The sequence below is a fragment of the Pelmatolapia mariae genome, linkage group LG6 (assembly GCF_036321145.2).
Source record: "Pelmatolapia mariae isolate MD_Pm_ZW linkage group LG6, Pm_UMD_F_2, whole genome shotgun sequence".
NCBI lineage: Eukaryota > Metazoa > Chordata > Actinopteri > Cichliformes > Cichlidae > Pelmatolapia > Pelmatolapia mariae.
The window spans coordinates 20,745,882-20,767,232 of record NC_086232.1 but is presented as its reverse complement, the minus strand read 5'-3'; positions in this window follow the sequence as shown (position 1 = coordinate 20,767,232).

Genomic DNA, 21,351 nt, shown 5'->3' with positions numbered 1-21,351 from the left:
AGGTTTGGATAATTAATTAGAGTAAGTCTGCATAACATAAACTTGCACTGAGTAAATACTTCTGTCACTGGGAAGTTTTTTTGTCCTTTGTGGGATAAATGGAAGATTATGTTCTTATGTTCAAATAACCATTGCAAAAAAAAAAAAGAAAGAAAGAAAGAAAGAACGGAAGGAAGGAAAAAAATACACAGAGCAAAAACTTTGATTTATTCCACAAACACTGGGTGGTGCCCAGCTGGACTTTGTCTGGCTTCGTTATTCCTGATGAAACAGCTGAAAAAGTCCCGAAAGAGACGGCAAAATGGGTTGACAGTGAATCAGAGAACCAGAGCAAAGAGAGATGGGTTTGGTTGGTCTGTGGCATTTCAGACACAGTCATCAGTTTAATACATGCAAACAGGAAAGAGAGGACACTTCAAATGATAGTCTGCAGAAGCGTCAGAGGGGAGGAACACGGCATGTTGATGCACTAGTGCTGATAAGTGTGGAAACATCTGCAGAAACCACAGCAGATTAAATGTGACGGTATCCTGCTGGAGGGAAGGTGATGTGAAGACTGTGGGCAGCAAAGCTTCTGGTCCATGACGGTGTGAGCATATTGCATGTTAGTGGATGTCACTGATAAGTGCAAGAAAAAAAAAAGATATTTGAAAAAAACTAATATTTGAGTTGGGATTCACAGAGGGGGGGAAAAGAGCAGGCTAAAGAACCTGGGCCAAAATCTGTGATTGCTGTCTTGGCTCTTTTAGTAGGAAAGAGTTTCCCGTGGAATTATCTTATGTTCTGACACGCTATCATCACCAGAGGCTCCACACGGTAACCACATTTGGACTGTTATGTTGCTGTGTTAATACTTTAACAGAGGCAGATTCTCAAATGTTTAAGAATTTAAGCCGTCTGTAAAATCACAGCATAGAAAATATCACCTGTGAGTGACAACGGTGAAAGCAAAGCACAGCGGATTTGCACTTTGCACTTGAGGGAAGATTAAAAACTGTATAGTGGAAATTAGAACCCATTCACACTAGACTGGAGAAGGTCTTCCATCACTTTCAATTGACTTGGAGCTGGAGAAAAACTGATAAAAACTGTAAAATTATAGCCATGTTTACACTGGCTGAGGCAATCTGATTTTACAGGTGCCACAGTTTCAATAGAATCCATGGCAACTAGACAGTGTAATAGCTGTGGCCAGTTAGGTAAACACACATTTTAGGTCTTAGATACTCCAGACTAGACTGATTAAGACTTCAGATTACCATTTGTTGTTGCTGGACGCACTGTTCACCGGCTTTTGTGGTCAAAAAATTAATTTTCTTGAAAGTCAAGCATTTGCCAGTTGTGCCAGATGTGTGTCAGCAAACAGAAGGAAGCTGACTGCAGGGAAGCAAACATGGATGCTAGCGTGTTTTGGCATCCATGAACTGACGTGACAAACTATTGTTATCTGTAAAATGAAATCTTATTTTTTTCATTATTATTTTGCTTCATACAAGATTTCAGCTACTCAACATCCCTGGTCTCACTTGCCATATTTTGGGTTTGGTAATATACCAAAACTACTGTGGGAAGGCCAGTTTAGCAGCCACACGCATTTACAACTAAGTCATTCTGCAAAAATCTGTGCAGAATATGGTTTAGGATTGTCTTGGTGAAATCAGCAAGGACACAACATAGGTTTTCTTACTTCCTGAAGTATGTGTTGTAACAATTACTGGCAATTGCAAGCATAATCAGAGCTAAACTGTTTTTAATTAACCCAAACTCCCAAACCTAACGTCTCTTGCGTGGCCATTTTTTGGTTTTATGCTTATTAATTTTGTTACTACGTCACTTTACACGTGACACAAATGTTTAGATCGAGAAAACTGATGTTTCACATCTTTTAAATCAACTCAGTTTTTCCCTTGTCTTAGTTTTTCTTCACCATCATTAAAGTCAATGTAACCACCAAGTTAAAACCTAAAATGAGGCAATCAGTGTTTTTTTGTTTTTTTGAACTATTTGCCATGTTTCTCTTGCTATGCACTGGAGTTGTGCCAGATGCGATGAAGAGTGCATTATACTGAAATGAGACAGGTTCAAAATCAAATAAATTGGCACAACTACATCCGAGCAGTACGGTAATCTGTAGTTACAACATTTTACGTCTTGTGTGAAGAACAATTTGGATTAACATTTTTGGATTACCATCAAAGCCGTTGTGGGTTTAAACTTTTGTGTAATTGAAGACAGTGTAAACCAGTTTCACTGTGCCTCACTGTGTCTGCTTCTTGTTAATAGATCACACAATCCATGAATGGTTTCACCTTCCCAGGCTTACCACCCACAACCATGCTTCATTACAACACATCAGTCAGTGTAGTGTAAGTCTGCCTTTGATTCGGGGTCATTCAGAAATTTGGGTGTTTATGTTCTGTCCATAGTGCAGGGTTTCCCGTGGTGGAGACCCAGCAGCATAACTGTCGTGCTTTGTCAGTGAGGTGGAGCTGAGTGAAAGACTGCCGCTGACTTTGATGTGGCTTATACAGAACATGCATATGGACTACACCCCACAATAGATGAACAATTTATCCAAGAGACTGTCTCTCCACTTTTTTTTTTACACATCCAGCAGATGTGAGCTGGCCTGATGACGTGGGTCATGCGGCAGATGGCTCAACATTAGAACAGCCGGCCAAAAGGAAGCAAGTCTGGATCCAGCAAATTAAATGTTTGGACGTCACACGAAAATAAAAAAAAAACACATTGACTTTGATTTCATTGAAGGTGACTGTTCTTATTTTTATCACCAGCTTCCTTCAGGATGACATTAATGATGGATTATCTCGACATCTCTTCTCATAAAGAGCTGTTACCAAACACCATTTTGGTCCGCATATTCTATTGCTTAAGTTGTGTTTTTACAACAAAATTCCTAGTTTACATCTATCGCTTGCAGAAATGATCCGGACAGTTTTTTTCACTACTGTTTCAACTCTTTCCAAGTAAAAAAACATTCTGCTTTTAATAAAAGATGAGCCCCGTGACTGATGCTGGAGTTATCCAGAAATTAAGACTTTGGGATCAAAGAGTTTTCAAACTTAAGTGCATTCAGAGACAAACAGAGATGTTTTGCAGAGATACGTCTCACAGTTCGTCAGCTCTTCGTACGCTCTATTCTTTCCATTACTACACCGAACTCATAAAGACTGATCAGTCCCTATTGCAATTATTCTTAAATCTTCTCTTGAATGCACTACTTCAAAATGTTCATGCTTAACTCTCCACAATAGTCATCAATCCTTACCAATAAGGATGGCTTGAAGATTCATTTTTCTGAAGCAGAAGTCAACAAAATCCCATATTTATTTTCCATATCCAACCTACAGTCGCTCTATAGGCCAGCAGTGAGGCCTGCCCGACGGTTTCAGAGTCACTGCCATTTTGTAACCTGCCCGTAGGTTTTCTTTTACCTTTCTTTAGGATTAAGGTTAAAATGTTAATTTAAAACTAAGGTCAAGGTTGAAGGGATAGGTCTGTGCAGGCAGAGACACCAAGACCTTCCAGAGGAACACCAAAGCGTTCCCAAGGCAGCCGTGGACGTGAGTATTGGGTCTGCGCTGGGGTTACCTCCCAGTAGGTCTGAGCTGTCTGAGACAGCTCAAGAGGCGAATTGTGACTGTGCAGAATTGCCTGCAGAGAATTTACATTATAATGTACCAACTATGCATGCTCCACAGGTGGCAGACCGCAGCAGAGTATAATCAAGGCATATGGCTAAAGCCTTGATTATACTCTGTTCCTGACACGGATATAGAGACCTGGAGACACCACAGCCGAGTAGTCATGCCTGTTATATATTTTTTTTAAGTCCACTTGAAGTCCCCTGCCTGGGATCCATACGCAGTTTTTGCTGCGATGCTGCAATTATGTCTGTTTGTGTGTATGTATTTGCTTACGGAGAGGCTACAGACAGGACAGGACAGGACACAGACAGTATTCCAGTCAGTCCTCTAAAATCCAAACTGCATTTTGCTTAATGTGGATGGCACTGTGTGTTGGTCCAATGCTAGTTCAATGACAATTGGACCAGAACAGGGAAGGGACTGACAGTACGGTTCAGGGAGAATGGGAAAAGTGTAAAACAATGTGCACACTTTTCATCATTTTTAACACTCGCTTTCACTTCGCTCTTTTTATGTTATAAATGGAACAGCATCTCACAGCTGACTGACAGACCAACAGCAGCACAAGCGAGAGTAGCCAAAAGACCAGTTGTACCACATATTTTTGACACTGGCCCCATTTGGCAACAGACGCTCTGTGCAGGTAGATAGAGGAGCACTCTCTAGCTGCCTATGGACAGCCAGCACGCTACCAGTGCTCTACCATATTGGTCAAACATAAAGTCTCCTAGGACAACCCCCCTGAGGTCGCAAAGAACAGGCAGGCACATGGATGTCCACACAGCCCTTGTGCTCAACCTCTAATGGCGAAATTTACTTCACTCGGACCCGAACAGACCCTAGTGGCTTCATGCAGGTGGCAAGTATAATCAAGGCCTAAGGCTGAGCCCAGACACCCTGATCTTATTCTTGTGGTCAGTAAACTGACAGATAAAACGACAGTTTCACTTTCGTGCTCAGCTCTTTCTTGACCACAACAGACCAGTACAGCATCCACATATTTCATTAAGTCTTACTAATCTGTCACCTCACTCATTTAGATGTTTCAAAAGGGGAACAGAGAACCTTTATGTTATGTCAAATTAAAAACAGGGCGACAGGTAGACATAGTTTGTCTCTATTAAAAGCAGCAATTAGACACTAGTGTCAAAGTGATGTCATATTGTTTTCAGGCGCAGGGTTATAAATGCAACAACTTTTAAGGAATACAGCAGCTAGAAAAAAAAAACAGTAGTTACGAATCCAACAGTTTCCAAAAAAAGCAGAGATGGATTCTTATTAGGTGCTTTGGCGACCTGTAAAAAAGCAAGAGGCCAGTTTTTACAGAACACTCTGTGGTTATGATGTGCTACATGTTAAAGTTAGACGGGGAACTTTTCTCCCCTCTCAAGAGTTTTTGGCCCGAAAAAGTTTAAGAGCTCCTGTTCCCAACATCATTTTCTCTGCTTTACTTTATTACCTCTGCTTCAGAGAGGGAGCAAATTTCATGACAAAACATTTCTAGTTCTGATCTCAGTATTGTCTGAATTTGGGGTCAACAAAACAAACAAAATTCCCCATCTTATTTCCCTGGCTTATGTATAGATTTGCTGTACTTTCAGGGGTTTATGTAGTGGCTTTGATTTCTTAATCGCAATAATATGTTCAGTATTTCTTACTTTTTCTGGCAGGACCTGGATTACAAGTTGAAGCAACAGCAACATCTGCCCATCTCTGTCTCAGTTTTTGCCATTTTACTGTAACCGAGCATTGGGAAGCCAAATCATTAAACGCTAAAAAAAACCTATTTTGTAGACCTAATATAAAGAAACAATACATTAACCAATAATCTATAAATGTTTCCCTTACAAACCTAACCTCAGTGACACCAAAACTACTCAAACTGTTAAATTACATCAGCGGTACAATGAAAAGGTAATTATTTTGTCATTAGGGCAGTACAAATTCTGATCTCTGCCATATGTGCATGTCATTACCCAATGACTGAAAGCAATTTTAAAAACTTTAACCAACATACAGAAGTGCAAGAAAGCTCTAGATGTTCATTCTTGTGACTATTGGGAAACTAAAGCCACAGCATAACTTCCTCTGACATCTAATGATTAATTGTTCCGACCCGAGGCTCTCATCTGGATCATTAGCAATATCACTTTAATCAAAAGTCCAACACTGCTTTCATAACTTCCTTCAACTGCACATTCCAGGAAGATGAACTGGAGGCTGCAGTAAGCAGTGTGCACAGCTCTGTTAAAAAGAGGACATGCTGCTTGGCAGATAATTGTTCCTATCCTCTCATTTCTCAGGAAGATGGATTAGGCCATTTCCGAAGAGTCTAGCTTTCAGCACATGAATGCACCCTGTTTCTGCTTTTAAACGACTGAGATTATTTAATCGATAACACTGACCCTTCCCTTGCAGAATGCTGACCACATGAAAGCACGCAGGGCTCCACTAATCAGGGACCTAAAAGGCCATTCCTGCCTCTAAATCAAACGATGCTTTCTTTGCCTCAGGCTGTGTGACGTGGTGACACACAGAGGCGCACTGTCACTGCTATTTGAAGTCGTCTTTAAAGATGCCCTCCTGAAGTTTCAGCATAGACAGCTGATATGATAGAAAGGCAGCTTTGGCATTCTTTGATCATTTCTCATGTGCAAATGAGCAAAGACATTAGAGTACAGGTACTACAACAAGACAATGGCATGCATACATACCAGGCTTTTGTTCTGCTGGCTTTGGTGCCACAGTTACCATAATAATACATGGAATGGGAGAGAATTTAAATATAGTTGTCTATGCTGAGGTTGACAAATTTGAAAAGAAAATTTCAGCCTGTGGTTCAGACGAGCATGAACCACGAATAACAGACTTCAGGTACGCATTCAGCAGAGCAGTGTGTACTGGGGCCAGAGTCTGGCAGCTTGTGGCCAACTCTCAGAATGAGATTTATGATGTGCTTGACCAATATAAGCTATAAATACCATGTTCTCATGATAAACTGTGATTTTACAAATATTTCATTGAATCAATATGGTAAACCAGAAAATTAGATAATACCATCTGTGGGATTTTAATAGCATACTTAGACCTCAGCAGTCCGTGGACAGCAGAGATAAATGAAAGTTTAATTATTGTTGCTGAGGTCCCCGCGAGGAGTGTTGATTAGTTCTGACAGTAATAGTGTTTTAATTGAAGCCAGCCTCAGCCACATGCATGTGAGCTTGGTAGTATACATGCTATGTCTGGCTCACGCGTGCTATCAGCAGTTTACCCTAAAGTGCTGCTTTAAATATGTCTGCAGTAATTACAGCTGCATTTACCATTTGTGGTCTGTAACTCGCAGACCTGTCTGTGTATGTCCAGTAACAGCGTTTTCAGGTTTTCTAGGTAGCTGTTTCAGCAAGTTTATTACACTATGCTGCAAAGGGTTTGCAGCAGACATGTGATTTTCAGCTGGTAAATCTTTGATATTTAAGAAATTACAGACTTCTCTTTCTGCCATTTATGTATGTGTATATATGTATAGGTATAAATAACAGAATACTTGCAACTAATACAAGAATTCATAGATATTGAGAAGTCGTGTCATCAATTGTCACTTACTTTAGAAAATAAAACAATAAAACTGATTTTAAAACTTGGCTGGGAATATTTTAGCCTCAACTCTAAGTGTTAAAACCAGGATTCAAAAAGCCCCGAGTCAAATAAGTCTGTTAATGCTTGAATGTCTTTTTATTGACAAATGAAAAGGAACAACTTTTAATTTTACCCAGTCGGCCTCTCTGCCCATGCTTATCTCCCCGTCTTCTTTGTCCTTTTTCTTCCTGTAAACAAGAAACTGATCTTAGCACACAGGCTTCAATGATGTCTCAATTCCGAAAATGCATCTGGAACAAAGATGGGAGAGGAAGCTTCCTGGAGAAACTATGATATGACTTGTGTATTTCTTGCATGTATTTGTGCTTTTAGTTTTAACTATTTTGTGTGTTAATGTTTGTATTTTTGATATATTTCTTGTTGTGGTTGTATTTGTCAGTTGTCATAAGACAGCAATGAAATAAAAAAAAAAATAAAAGTTACTACTAGTTTGCATGTTCTCTCCGTGTTTGCTTGGGTTCTCCCCGGGTACTCTGGCTTCCTCCCACAGTCCAAAGACATGCAGTTTGTGGGGATAGGTTAATTGATTAATCTAAATTGCCCATAGGTGTAAATGTGGGAGTGAATTTGAGAGCGAATGGTTGTCTGTGTCTCATTGTGTTAGCCCTGTGACAGACTGGCGACTTGTCCAGGGTCTACCCTGCCTCTCGCCCTATGACAGCTGGGATAGGCTCCAGCGCCCCTCACACCCCTGAAAAGGATAACCAGAAGTGAATGGATGGCTGGATGGAAGTTACTACTTACTGAGTGAGAATGCAAAGGTTGATGTGGGAGGGGGTGAGTGAACACTAAGACTGGTTGTGGTAGTCCAGTGTGGGGAAAAGAATCACTTTAAATAAGGGACAGTCATTTCTGTTGTGAGATCCAGCAATTTTATGTGTACCAGCTGTGATCAGCTGAGTACACATAAACCTAACCTAACTGAATTCAGCTACATATAAGCGGATGCCATGTGAGCTGCACAGCTAATTTCCAACCCCTAAGCAATATAATGGTTTAATTCAGTGAGCGAATCTGATCAACATCATCACCTTAAATTTAGCTTGATCTCTGCTAACCTAAAAATGACCATGAACACCACAGCTGCTCAGCACCAGTCCAACATAGTGCATTACTGTAAACTTCACAACAGCAATGCAAACTAAACACTGTAGATTTCATTAAACTGCCCAGTATTTTCATGCAAACATTAAATAACAAAAAAAGGGAAAAAATATACCCAGACCCAGAGACCCAGAGATCCAATAGCTGCTCAAAAAACACTAAAATAAGTGACACTACATGCAAACTTTTTAATTTCCAGATCAAATGTCACTAATTAGTCCTTACCTTTATAAATGACCTCTTCTCCATCTTACATTTGGAGTTGTCTCACACTCTTTTCTCTCCCTGGGAAATACAGCAGCTATAACTTTAGCTAGCAGACGCACTGTGAGACAAACTGCACAGTAACAGTATTAAAGAAACAGCAGAAACAGTTTGTGGGTTTGTTTGATATTTTTTGAGTTGCATTTGAAACTACCAGACAGTTTAAAAATGTTATTTCCTTTATGTTCACTTATCTTCTGTAGCACAAGCTAAATGCTAACCATATCTCGACCGCAACTTACCGACACCTGCAGCAAATACTCACTTTAGATTACTGAGGGAAAAATCCCCCAGATGTGTTAAATCTGAAGCAATGAGACTGTTTTCCAAACGTGAGGAGTGAAACTTAAAATGTATATACAAAAATTTTGCGTAAATACAGTACTTTGTTACTTCCCTACTCTGGAGATATTTCATTCTATCTGATGACTCAGCTCTTCTCTCCTAGTGCCTCCTTTGCTTGTATTTCAGGTTGGATGGACTAAGAGGAGAAAACGAAATGAGGATGCGCACATTGAGAAATGAAAAAGTTTTCAGCAAGGTGCTTACCTCCCTAAAACCATACCACTCAACAGCCCACTACCAAATGCTTTCATATTTTACCACAAGCCATTATCATAGACTGTATGATAATGATGATAATCTATTGCTCATTCCCCAATCGCTTTTATACCATCCATCTCCATCAGCTCACTGCCAGAGTGTCAAGGCTGCTGAGAAGCCTGTGGATTCTCTGCAGTATCTTTTCAGACCGACTGCCTTGTAACTTCTAGAAGATGAACTATTTTTCTTGTTTTAAAAGAATAGACATGTTTAGTTTGAGCCTTTACTATTACCGAAACACTGCTATAACTAGTGTTTTTTTCTTGTTTGCCAAAAATCTGACAACTAAACAGAACTAAACAAGGAAGAGACCTGCTCACACTTGGGGATTTGGTAGGTCAACAGCATGAATACAACACTGAATGCTGCCCATGATGCTGGCTGTGATAACTCCAAAAAATATATATGTTATTGAATACAAGTTTGAGTTTTGCTTTTGCTTTTCTTTTCTTTGTTTTTGTTTTGTTTTGTTTTTGCTAATTACCTGTTGTAAACATTTAGGTCTTATATGTTATATTCTGCAAGATCTCTGTTATGTTTTGCTTAATAAGAGTTTGTTAGGTAGTTAGCAGGTAGTAGTTAGGTAGCAGATTTCAGATCTTTTGAACCTTGACTCATGTTATCGGTTACGTCTTTATAGAAATGTACCCAGAACTGCAACGCAATCAGTGTGTTTTATTTGGAGCTCTTGAAAATCTGACTTCCCTCCTGGGTTTAATCTGACTTCAGACCTGCCCATCCTAAAAGGTACTTTTTTGTTGTTTGAACCAGACAGCTGTGGTGACATCACTTTTCTGTGGTCATTTGCTGTCATTGTTACAGTGTACGAATAGACTGAATGACTGCCATACAGTGCTGTTTTGTCCCAAAAACTGTACAGCTGATGCAAAGAAAAGATATGGAAGTGGATTTCTCTGCACAGTCCGAGCATAGACTTCCACCACTGCAATTACCTCTGAGGTCTTTATTTGTGATCACTCAATCCGCTCCGTCATCCATACCACGCTTGCTTTTATTAGTTTGTTATTTGTTTCAGTTACCAAATCTCACTGAATATTTTAGTGCTCAGCCAGATTATCTTTGTTTATTCGCTCTTGTGTTGATTTGATACCATTACAAGTTCAAATATATTACAGGTTTTATTTAGGTACAAGTCAGGTACTCACACTGTTAGTTCTTTACTAGAAGAGCAGTAGCAGTTTATTATAATGCCTGTGGCTTACATTGCAATTTCCCACCATTTACCATGTAATTGTTTTGAATCTAAAGAGTAATTTTTAGTACCTAAAATATTTAGTGTTTCCCAATGACCCTTAAAATTTTGATATAGCAGAAAAGAGGAAGACAAAGAAATATATACTGTATTTTTGTATGTATTGGTTACCAATGGTGTATTTTAGGCATTTTATTAGTTAATGATTACTTTTAGAGTTTTTAAAAGAAATTAGATTCCACTTATGTATTTGTGTAACGTATCTTCACATGTTGTAGAGAAAAGGAAAAATTGCCCTTTTTTTACATTACATTTAAACAGTATTATTGGCTTTTTTTGTATTTTAGAGAGTCATATCTGCCTCCTTAGAAATTGTAATGCACATTACTCTCAGGTGTAGGTGTAGTGTGCTATTCTGTATTAATATATAACTAACATTACAATATAGTCCTGTGAGTCTAACAATGACAAACCCAGACCTTTAATGTAAAAAAAAAATAGTCAAGGATTTTTTCCTCTTTAATTTTAGATTATTAATCATACACTGAAAATTTGGAGAACTTGTTGAAATATAAAAAATTAAATCACTAAAAAACTAAATGCTAAAGGTAAATTTAGCAAGGGAAAACAAAACAAAGTATTAAAAAAAAATCAGGCGTATAACTAAGGAACTTTATTGGCCATTTAACCAACATTTTTCATGTATTTATTTTGTCCTTTAGGCCAAGGCTAGCTCCCCCTGTAAACATGACAATTGTAGACGTAACTTGTAAAACAATGTTTAACTGAATAATAACTAATTAACTATTTGGGATTTGTTGGGCCAAATAAGTATCAGACTAAGCTTCATCTTTGAACAGGAAGTCATTACTTCATTACACAGATGTTATACTTTAAAAAAAAAAATCACTAATAGTATTTTCTAATGCCAATGCAAGACAGATTAGGGTACTCTCTAACACAGCACACACACACCATGATAATATGTGATCAAAATGAAATATTGGGACTCCTAACAATACTTATCAGAGCTTTATATTATATGTATAAAGCACTGATTATGAGACACATAATATATATTATATATTATGTGTCTCATTTCACTAATTTCTCCTTTGCTTTAAGTTTGCTAGTTGTTGCTCCCTTGTTCTGTCGTACCTAAATTAAAATATCATCAGAAAGTATTGTTAAAATTACACTATATTCATTCCAGTTAAGAAGAATTTAAGAGGTAATTAGTGTGTAAGTTTGGAAATACATAGTGTTAAAATAAAAAGCATCTGCGTTGGTTTTGCTCATGAAAATAAAATAACTGCTGCTGTTTTTTAGGCTCTTGTGTAATAATTTAGTACACGGAAATAATCATAATCTTATTTTTGAGTATGATCATTTGCACATTGGTTTACTTTTGGTTTTAGTTTTCAGAAGTCCATTTTGGACACCCACACACAGCCGAAGCTGCCAAATACAAATATGGTGTGATCAGTAGCCACAGTATTTGGGCACTGAGCATTTTAAGCATTGTACTGAACCAACAGATGAACCAACCAAAGTTAATTTGTGGTTCATCTGCGAATGCATTTTAATTTCTCAACAGCGAGGTCCGGCGTGCCGTGCCATGGTCCTTTAATTGATTGTTGACAGTGTAAATAAGAACAAATTCATTCCAGAGGATCCTTGAAGTGTGAGACTTTATCAAACTAAAGACACTTTTCCACATTCACTGAACCACGTTCACCACAATACCAAAAACATTTGTGACTCCTCTTTCCGGTTCAGTTATGAGTTACTCAGATGTGCTGGTCACTGCTGAAATATTTCTGGTTTGGACAAGTGAAGATATTGCTCAGTCAGATCCTAAATCTCTGGCCTTAATGCTGCAAAAAGATAACTCACTGCTGAGAAGCTGACTGTTTGTCACAACTGAAAGACGGACATAGTTGAACACACACTTGATTAAGGCTGAAGCATCCTGCTTAATGACCCTAAGTGATGTATAAGGATCTTCCAAAATCATGTTGTTGTTACTGAAGGCTGCAGAAATGTCACCAGACGATAAAGAACTTTGTAAATGGGGCAACAGTTTATCTTAAGGTCTTCATCCACTGCTGTGCAGGCTGTTCCTGAAGAAAAGTTATCATTTGAAAGATTCTTGGTAAAATCAAAACAGTGGTCACCATTTAGAGATGACAGTGTGTGAAAATGTCTGTCATTCATGACCACAGTCATGAGTGTTACCCACTGTTTATGTTGTTATAAAATAAAATGTGGGTAAACGCTACCTCACCTCAGATACTCAGCTGCAGGCCCAAAAGGGTACTAATGGTCAATCGATACCTCAAAGCATGTGAGCTTGTGGAGAATAAACAAGCTGCACATGCAAGGACTTTTCTTGGAAAGTAAAACCCTTCTTGTGAAACAACTGAGGCTCCGTGCTGCTATTTTGTGCACTTAAAAATGTCAATTATGTTTAAAGTTCAAGAGATTTCTTTCAATTTATTTTCTTAAATCTCATGCCATTCATTATATACTTGTTTTAGCAATATCACAGTATTTTTGAAATCTTATCAAGTAACTGTTTTAGGAGCAATGAAAGTGTCAAAACTATAAAAGAAGGACATCCTAATAAATCAAATCAAGACTGCAATTGTCAAACAAAAAGTTAAATGTTGAGAGAAGTAATAATAACAAAGTTCAGTGCTGTTCCCCTCTAAGTGTCAAAAAGCATTTTGGGAAAGCTAAAGGAAACTCAGCTTTTCTGTTTTCATTCTTGTAGTGTCAAAACAGCACAGGCGATACAGAAAGACAAATCTGTGGTGTCTGGATTAATGTGTCTGGTGAGTGTAGCTGCATATGTGCAGTGGTGTAGGTATGAATTAGGAGCCCCCTGAAAGACTATTATTTCGCTGGACACCCACCTCTCTTAATAAAATAATCCTACAGGAATTTTTCTCCAGCTGTGGGCCTCCCAAATTGTCACAACCTTTCATCCATCTAGCATCAGCAATATCCCGAAGGCAAAGGGCTGAATCCCTCTGTACAACCTCTGGATGCTTTCTAAGCTACAGTGGTGTGTCCAATAACCACAAATCATAGAGTGTTTTTGATTATGGTTAGCCATATTGGTCCTGGGTGTTTTTACTGATTTGATGTGACCAGATGTGTTTAGGTGTTAACTTTGACCTGGTAAAATATTATGTTTTCCCTTTGTCCCACAAAAAAAAAAAAAAAAAAAAAAACTTAAAGCAAAGCTAAAGTTAGTTATGTGGTATGTTTTCATTGTATCTCCAAGAAAGTTAAACTAAAGCCTTCAGTGTTTGAAAGCAGTTATAAATCTTTTTTATAAATCTTTTTTTTTTGGGAGATTGATGTAATAATAATACAACATGGACAATAATCAATTAAAGGAAAGTTCCTCCTTATAAATTAGTAAGCACATCATTAAGAGATGGCGCGTCATAACCATGTGCAACCTGTCCACTCACAATATCACAATATGCAGTCTTTGCTGAATGGCTGTTGCACCTTTTCCTTTGCACATACTCAAACAACTTCATAGCTTAAAATATTTTCTTAGTTCTGCATCAAACCAAGAAGTAAAACTTTATTATAGCATTTAGAGATGGTAAATTTTATTTATAATTTAACTAACCCCTCATTTTACTGTTAAATGTATCATATTAAATGTTGTGATTTATCATTGTATATATGTAATTGGGATACATTCTAAAATAATTTAATATATTTCTTTGATTATTAAATATACTCCTATAGCTATATAGAGACAATGGCAATTACATTCTGATGAAATCGGCACAAATAACATATATATCTTATATATTACAGTATAAGAAGATATCTTCATATGCAGTCACATATACACACTGGCCATTTTATAAGTTACACCCTACTTACACACCAGGGTGCTGGAAACATTCCTCATAGACTCTGGTCTGAGTTGACATGATAGCATCACTCAGTAGCTGTAGATGTATCAGCTGCACATCCATGATGCCCAACAAGTCTCAGTAGGCCATGGCGTTTAAATGATGCTCAGTGGGTAATAAGGGGCCCAAAGTAAATATCTCCCACACCATTACACCACCAGAGCCATGCATTAATGTTGTTTATGAGAAATTCTGACTCGACCACCTGAACGCTGCAGCAGAAATGAAGACTCATCAGGTCAGCGAATGTTTGTCCAGTCTTCTGTTGTCTAATTTTGGTGAGTCTGTGCCAAATATAGCCTCAGCTGGATTTGCATTAACAACCATGCTGGATTCCAAGTCACTTAAGTCAGCTTTCTTCCTCATTCTGATGCTCAGTTTGAACTTCTGGAGGTCGTCTCGAACATGCATACCTAAATGCTGCCATGTGATTGGCTGATTAGATAGATAGATTTGTGTTAACAAGACAGGTTTGAACAGGTGTATCTAATGAAGTGGTTAGTGAGTGTATGTGCTAGTGGATGACCATCAAATTATACTACTGCACTTATGCAGTAGTATAATAATTTCAACATATTGTCTCAAGAGTGAAAAAGGGCTGCACTTTTCATATACATACCAGGTAGTTTTGGCAGCTTTTATTACCTTCAATTTCAAAATTTTCTGATAGCTACTTTGTAAAAGGATGTCAGTAACAACCATGTATAACCAATTAGCCAGAACTTAGCCAAATGTCCTGCGTTTAGTTAGACTCAAAGTCAAGCGTTTTAAATTGTATTTATTTTGAAAGATTTATGAAGCCCATGCCCTTGTGTTGCACGCTTGCTGCTTGCCCTTGCAATATGCATTGTTTGACAGCCTGGACCTGGATATTTAATGTTTCCTCTAAAACTGAGGTAGTAAGAAAGTCAAAGCCAGGGAACTTGTTGCTTCCAGCAAGCCACTGGTTTCAAACAATGTGTCACTAACAAAAAGGCCTAATAAAAAAAATTAAGCGCTGAGATAAAAGATGAAAAGAATTGTTGATACTGGCTTTGCTAATAAGATCCAGGTTCAAGCCGGAAAACTATGACAGCAATGAATCTGTGAGTCGATGTGTTTATCTCTGTGTCTCTGTACGTGTGTGGATTCAGTACGTGCCATAATAGATGCCAGGTGTACGGCCACTCTCACGTAGCAGAGGAATACGCTGCAAAACGTGATAAACATGGACCGGTGACTCTGCAGTAATACAAGCTTGGTTAAAAATATATGCAGCTTCTGTGACTGCGTGAGATGACACCACAACATAATGAATGATGTGAAGCATAGTCATGTGAGGCAAGCATATTTACATAGCAGATGTTAGACTTCATGGAGGTCTGCTACTTGAAAAGACCGTTGATTTACACTGACTGTCTCAAAAACATTAAAACAGGTCTACAGAGCACTGAATCAAACCAAATTAAATAGTAATGGTTGAGCTGGCAGTGAGCTCTGCACAGTCCAGTCAAAGAAAGTTCTCATTTTCAGAAAACATGTCATGGACACACTTTAGTCATTTGTGATATTTGGTCAAATTTCAGTTGGCCCTAATTGTGGCGAAGAACCACATTTGTCATGGTGGTTTTGACAACACTCGAATGCTTGAGGGGTATTGGGAATTTCTGAGAGGCATGCTGACCCATTGCCTCTCCGGGGAGTTGTTAGATGCAGATGTGATGCATATTGGGCATGTTTTGTTTCTCAGTCACCGTGCACATGCTGTGGCTGGAATTCTGCCTCGAGAAAGTGAACAAAGTGTCTGTGGTCAGGCTCAAAGAGAAGATCCATTCCCCAGGAAACATCAGAGGAAGATGATGTCCCTTTCCTTGCATGTAAATGACACTCAAAACATTTCCCAGAATTTTGTTTTTGGAATATAAGAGCTCTGGGCGATGTGAAACTGGAACACTTCACCTACATTACATATTGATGACTGCGCTACATTAAACCCGTCAGAAAAAATGTGTGTGGACTCTGAGTGTAGACGAAATTCGAAGCTACTTTGAGACCATTATAATCTATGTTGCATTACTTTTAGCAGATGAATGGAAGTGTTTTTATTTGAAATAAGATTAAGCATAAAATATTTTCAGGAAAGCTGAACAAAGACGAAGCAGATTACAGGCCTGATATCTAAAACCAGGCCAGTAATTACCAGAGGAGATGGTGTGTTTGTGCCGTGGTGGTAGTGCTACAGAGAGGTCAATAACAACACGGGGGACTTGATTTTCATTTTTTTTTTCTTTTTGAAGAAACATTTGTAATGTGTTTGGTTCAGAAGACTCACGCACAGCTCCCCTGCAAAGTTTTTTTTCAGTCACTCAGAGTAGCAACTAAACTATATTCAGATTACACAATCACTTAAATTGTGTTCATACCTTTATCTTCTCTTCTACTATATTGAGTGTAACATAGTAACACTTATAGTAAAATGCTGCTGTCAGGCCTCATCTTATCAGAGAGCACTTCGCACTCATACTGTTGGCTTACTTGTATTTCCAGTGTATTGAAAAGTAGAATGGGAGGCAGACCCTTCAGCTTTCTCCCATTCTACCAGCTCCCAGTTTGGATTCAGGAGACAGGCAGCCTCCACTTTTAAGATTAGGCTTAAAACGTTCCTTTTTGATAAAGCATATATTTAAGGCTGGATCAGGTGTGATACATCTATGTGTATTTAATCAAAAAGTTATTATCAGTCTCTGGCTGTCTTCCACAGAGTGTATTTTTTCTTGTTTCCTTCCCCTAAAAGGGAGTTTTTCCTTGTGGTTTACGACACCAACTGTCTGCCATCTATAATCCAGTTCTGAGATCCCTTCCCAGACGCCTTAACGCCCACTCACATCCTGGGCCATCTGACCTCAGGAAATCACATGATAGGGTGGGGCCAGGTTTCACAATGAGCTCACCCGAAACCCTGGCTGACTGGGACCCACGCCCACTTTCACACCTTGGCTCATGTGATTAGGTAGAGGATCATCAGGGGGTCCTTTGTCCCTCTTTGGGGGGAAACTCCCACTGGGTTTAAATCTGGGGCTCTCCACCATTGACCCATAGAACTGAAGAAGCTTCTCGGATGAGAGGTGAAACGTCTTCAAGCAACTCAAAGAAGTCCAGACGCTTTTCTTTCCAAGCTCCTTAGACTACGATGACCTGGATGACTGAGAACCTTCACAGACAATGTTTACAGCTGTTTTTGTTGAGATTTAAAGTAATGAAAGTGGGCCGCAAAGTTGCATTTAAAAATGTTCAGTCTTCATAGAAAATCCTGAAGTAAATTAAATTACTTCATGGGGATTTTCTTTTTTCCTCATGTAAGTGAAGAAACATATTTCATCATCAGAATTCATCATTAACTTGTCAAATGTGGTCATAGAAGAAAAAGAAACCTCAACCTTTTGTTAAAGTCTCCACCCATTTTTTTTTTTTACTTCATCAAAGAGCCAACATTTGCATGCTGCTGTTTTCCCCCAATGCTTTGTTGATTATTGTTGTGAAATTTGTTTGATTATAAGGATCTTCTTATGACAGCCGGGATCCATCCAGCCTGGGTGGGTGGATAGATGGATGGATGGATGGATGGATGGATCTTCTTCTTATGGCACAAACTCTGTACTTCAATAATAAACACACTTTCATATTTAGCCTGTGTGGTTGATGAGTGACTCATTGTTTGAGGACACGTACTGCATTTGCATGCCTGGGGCTCAAAATTGGTTTGGAATTAAGCTCCTGTTACAGATTGCATTTTATAAAAGATGAATATGAGATTTAGAGATTTATCAATCAAGACATTACTGGAGACAACACAAAAGATTGAAACGCAATAAATGTTTTACATAGATAAATTCGTTATTGATCCCACAAGGGAATGTGTTGATATATTAAAAGTATAACAAAGACAGTATCTGTGTTCTGAGGATAGGGATTTGTGTTGGCGTGTAGGACAGTCGCCTCAGGTTTCTATTGTTACTAAGTAAGTGTGAGACAAAGCATTTCAGGTCATTTTGTGGAGTAACAAGAAAGTAATATAAAAGCAGTGTAACAGCAGTCTCACATTCTGCATTACATTTAAGAAAAGTCTCGATATACTTTTATATCCTCTTAGTTCAGTATGTACAGTCACATCTATTTTATTTATAGCCTAAAGCACATTTAAACAACAGAAGTTGACCCAAAGTGCTATAGAGACAGGCACATTTACATTCCAGGGCTCCAAAAAGTCGAGTTTCAAAATACATGAAAGGCTGAAAGTTGGGTTTCGTTGTGGAAAGTAAAAATCAAAGTGTTTCACTGGTCACTAAAATGTGTTCAGAATTTGCAAATTGATCTAATAAAACATGACACACTATTGTCCCCTACATAAGTTAACGTACCCAGCCAATGGCTGAACCTCACAAACAAAAAAAATCAGCTGGGCAGCCACCAAAATGTGAAAATCAATGCTTCCAAACACAATTTCAGAAACCAACTCCTGAAGTCATTGTGTCCATCTTGTATAAAGTGTCTACAGGGAGGCTCAAAATCTTTTTCAGACCAGAAAACAATTTCCCTTTTAACTGATTAGACTGTATTTTATTACACTTTTTAAAGTTTAGTGAGAATGAGTCATTAAACATATCTGCACATTTCAAGTTTAGTGCAAGTCATTACACTGGAATAAAATATTTCAATAAAATTAACCGTTTTACCTTTTTAACAAGCTCTTTGAAGTGTTTATGAGCTTAATAATGTGAAGCTACGGGAAGCATCTGTGAAACAACCAACCCAGCTACAAAATGGTGCTACAATCACCTTTAAAGCTCAAAAAATAACAAGTTATGTTGGTTTTACTTAATCCATACAAAAAGGGGGTAAATATGCAAAAAAATAAAATAGCATTGTGATTCTAAGAAAGCTTGTATACAGGATGAAGTCACTGTACGCCACAGTAACTTTCTTAATGTCGTCACTATCTGCCAGGGAACTTCATAATGTCATCAGGTCTCAATGAATTAGTCAACCATCGTTTCCTCTAAATACAATATCACAAAGTTTCACCTGTGTTTCTGAAATTATATCTGACTGAGCATGGCCGTGGCAAAAACACCAAACTCAGCTTCACAAAATCTGTTATTTGTTTATACAGTGTGTGATGTTACCGTGCATATGTATCTATGGTACATGTACACCAGGAGATAGAGTGAACACCTACCGGAGGTCCTCATCCTGAGGCTAATGCAGGGTAATATTATAATGCTGAGGTTCAGCCTGAGATGCCGCAAAAGATTAAACTGAGCCTCAGGCACAAAACTGCAACCACAGAGAGTAGGATAAATGCTCTTTTTCTGTGGAAGCATAAACCAAATTACAGGTTAACATATTAATGTAAGCTCAATAAATTTTATTTGGGATGTGATGCATTACAGCAGCATGTTTGTTTTTTAGTAACCATGGAGAATACTGGGGAAAATAGGAACAGATTTCTTTGGAGGGATTTTGGTTCAGGTCCAAAAAAGAACAGTTGAACACTTTTTTATTATTATTAAATTGAATTGATGGACTTTTGTATAGCTGTATAGCTTTTTTATGGTGGTGAATTTTTTTATTTATTATTTCTTTAATTTATTTATTTTTGTGTGTGTGTTGGTGATAATGGAAATGGACCCTCGCCCAAATTTGCATTACCCATCATCTCAAATGCTGTTTTCAAGTCTTTATCTCTTTAATTTACTTTTTCAACAAAATTAGATCTTATTGGCATTGATTTCTTTTGGAAAACTTCTGAAAAATCCAATTTGTGCCATACTGGCTGGGGAACAAACTGCAGCATTAATTGGCTAGAATCTAGAAATTTCTCTTTGGACTTGGCAGAGAGCAAATCAGGGCCAAAATGAGCAGTGGGTTTAAATTCATCAGTTTGGTGTTGTTCTGAACTTGTTGGTTGAATAAACAAACAATCTCTGTCTGTGATGTCTGAGTGCTCATTTTACCTAAACATCTTCTGAAACTTATGAAACATCTTCCTAGTTCCTAGTTTAACATCTGTTCCAGTGTGATGGTACCATCTGTAATTCTGAGTCTGATTAGTTTCCAAAACAAATATTTTATAACTAAAATACAGAAACAAAAAACAAGTTGAGTCAATTTGGGTGGTGGTAGAATTGAAGAATATGATCTCGTGATATAGTTTCAGTGATTTTCAGGATATTAAAAATCAAAGTTTTAAACAAAGGTCGACTCAGAGCTCGGTGTTGCAATGACAACAAGGTTTTCTTTTCAGTACTCGTGTGGTAACAGGCGAAGGCAAAACTGATCTGTGCGAGCAATGTGAAAATCTGGCCATGGAAATGTCAGGAGTATTTATCTTGAACTGCAGTGTTTGCTCGCAGAAGACAGTGAGCAACCCATCTCGAGGTGCATCATTACACGCTGGCATCTGAACACACCACATCATAAAATAATGACCTCCCTCAGGATACACATCTGATACTGTTGGTGGGCGCATAGTTCCCTCCCTATGTTCTGAGGATGTTTTCCAATAAGAAATCAACTCAAAAGTTGCACAATACACTGCAAGTTTGGGGCCTCATTCCTAAATCAGCTTTGTTTTGGGTCACAGTAAGCTCTTTAGAGGTGCTGGCAAAGACATACTCTGCCAGCACTCACCATGCTTTTGACATTTCAAGAACCAGTAAACTTTAGTAGCTACTCAAACAGTCCAAAAAGTGTTTTTCAGCCGTGACTACATATTAAACATTTTATCTCAACCTGAAAGTTCATCCTATTCTTTTTATTCTCAATATATTACTGTATAGAGTGAGTTCGCAATATAGGCTTTTCAAAAACACCAAACAGATGAAAAATAGATAAATAAACCTACATATTCATTGTA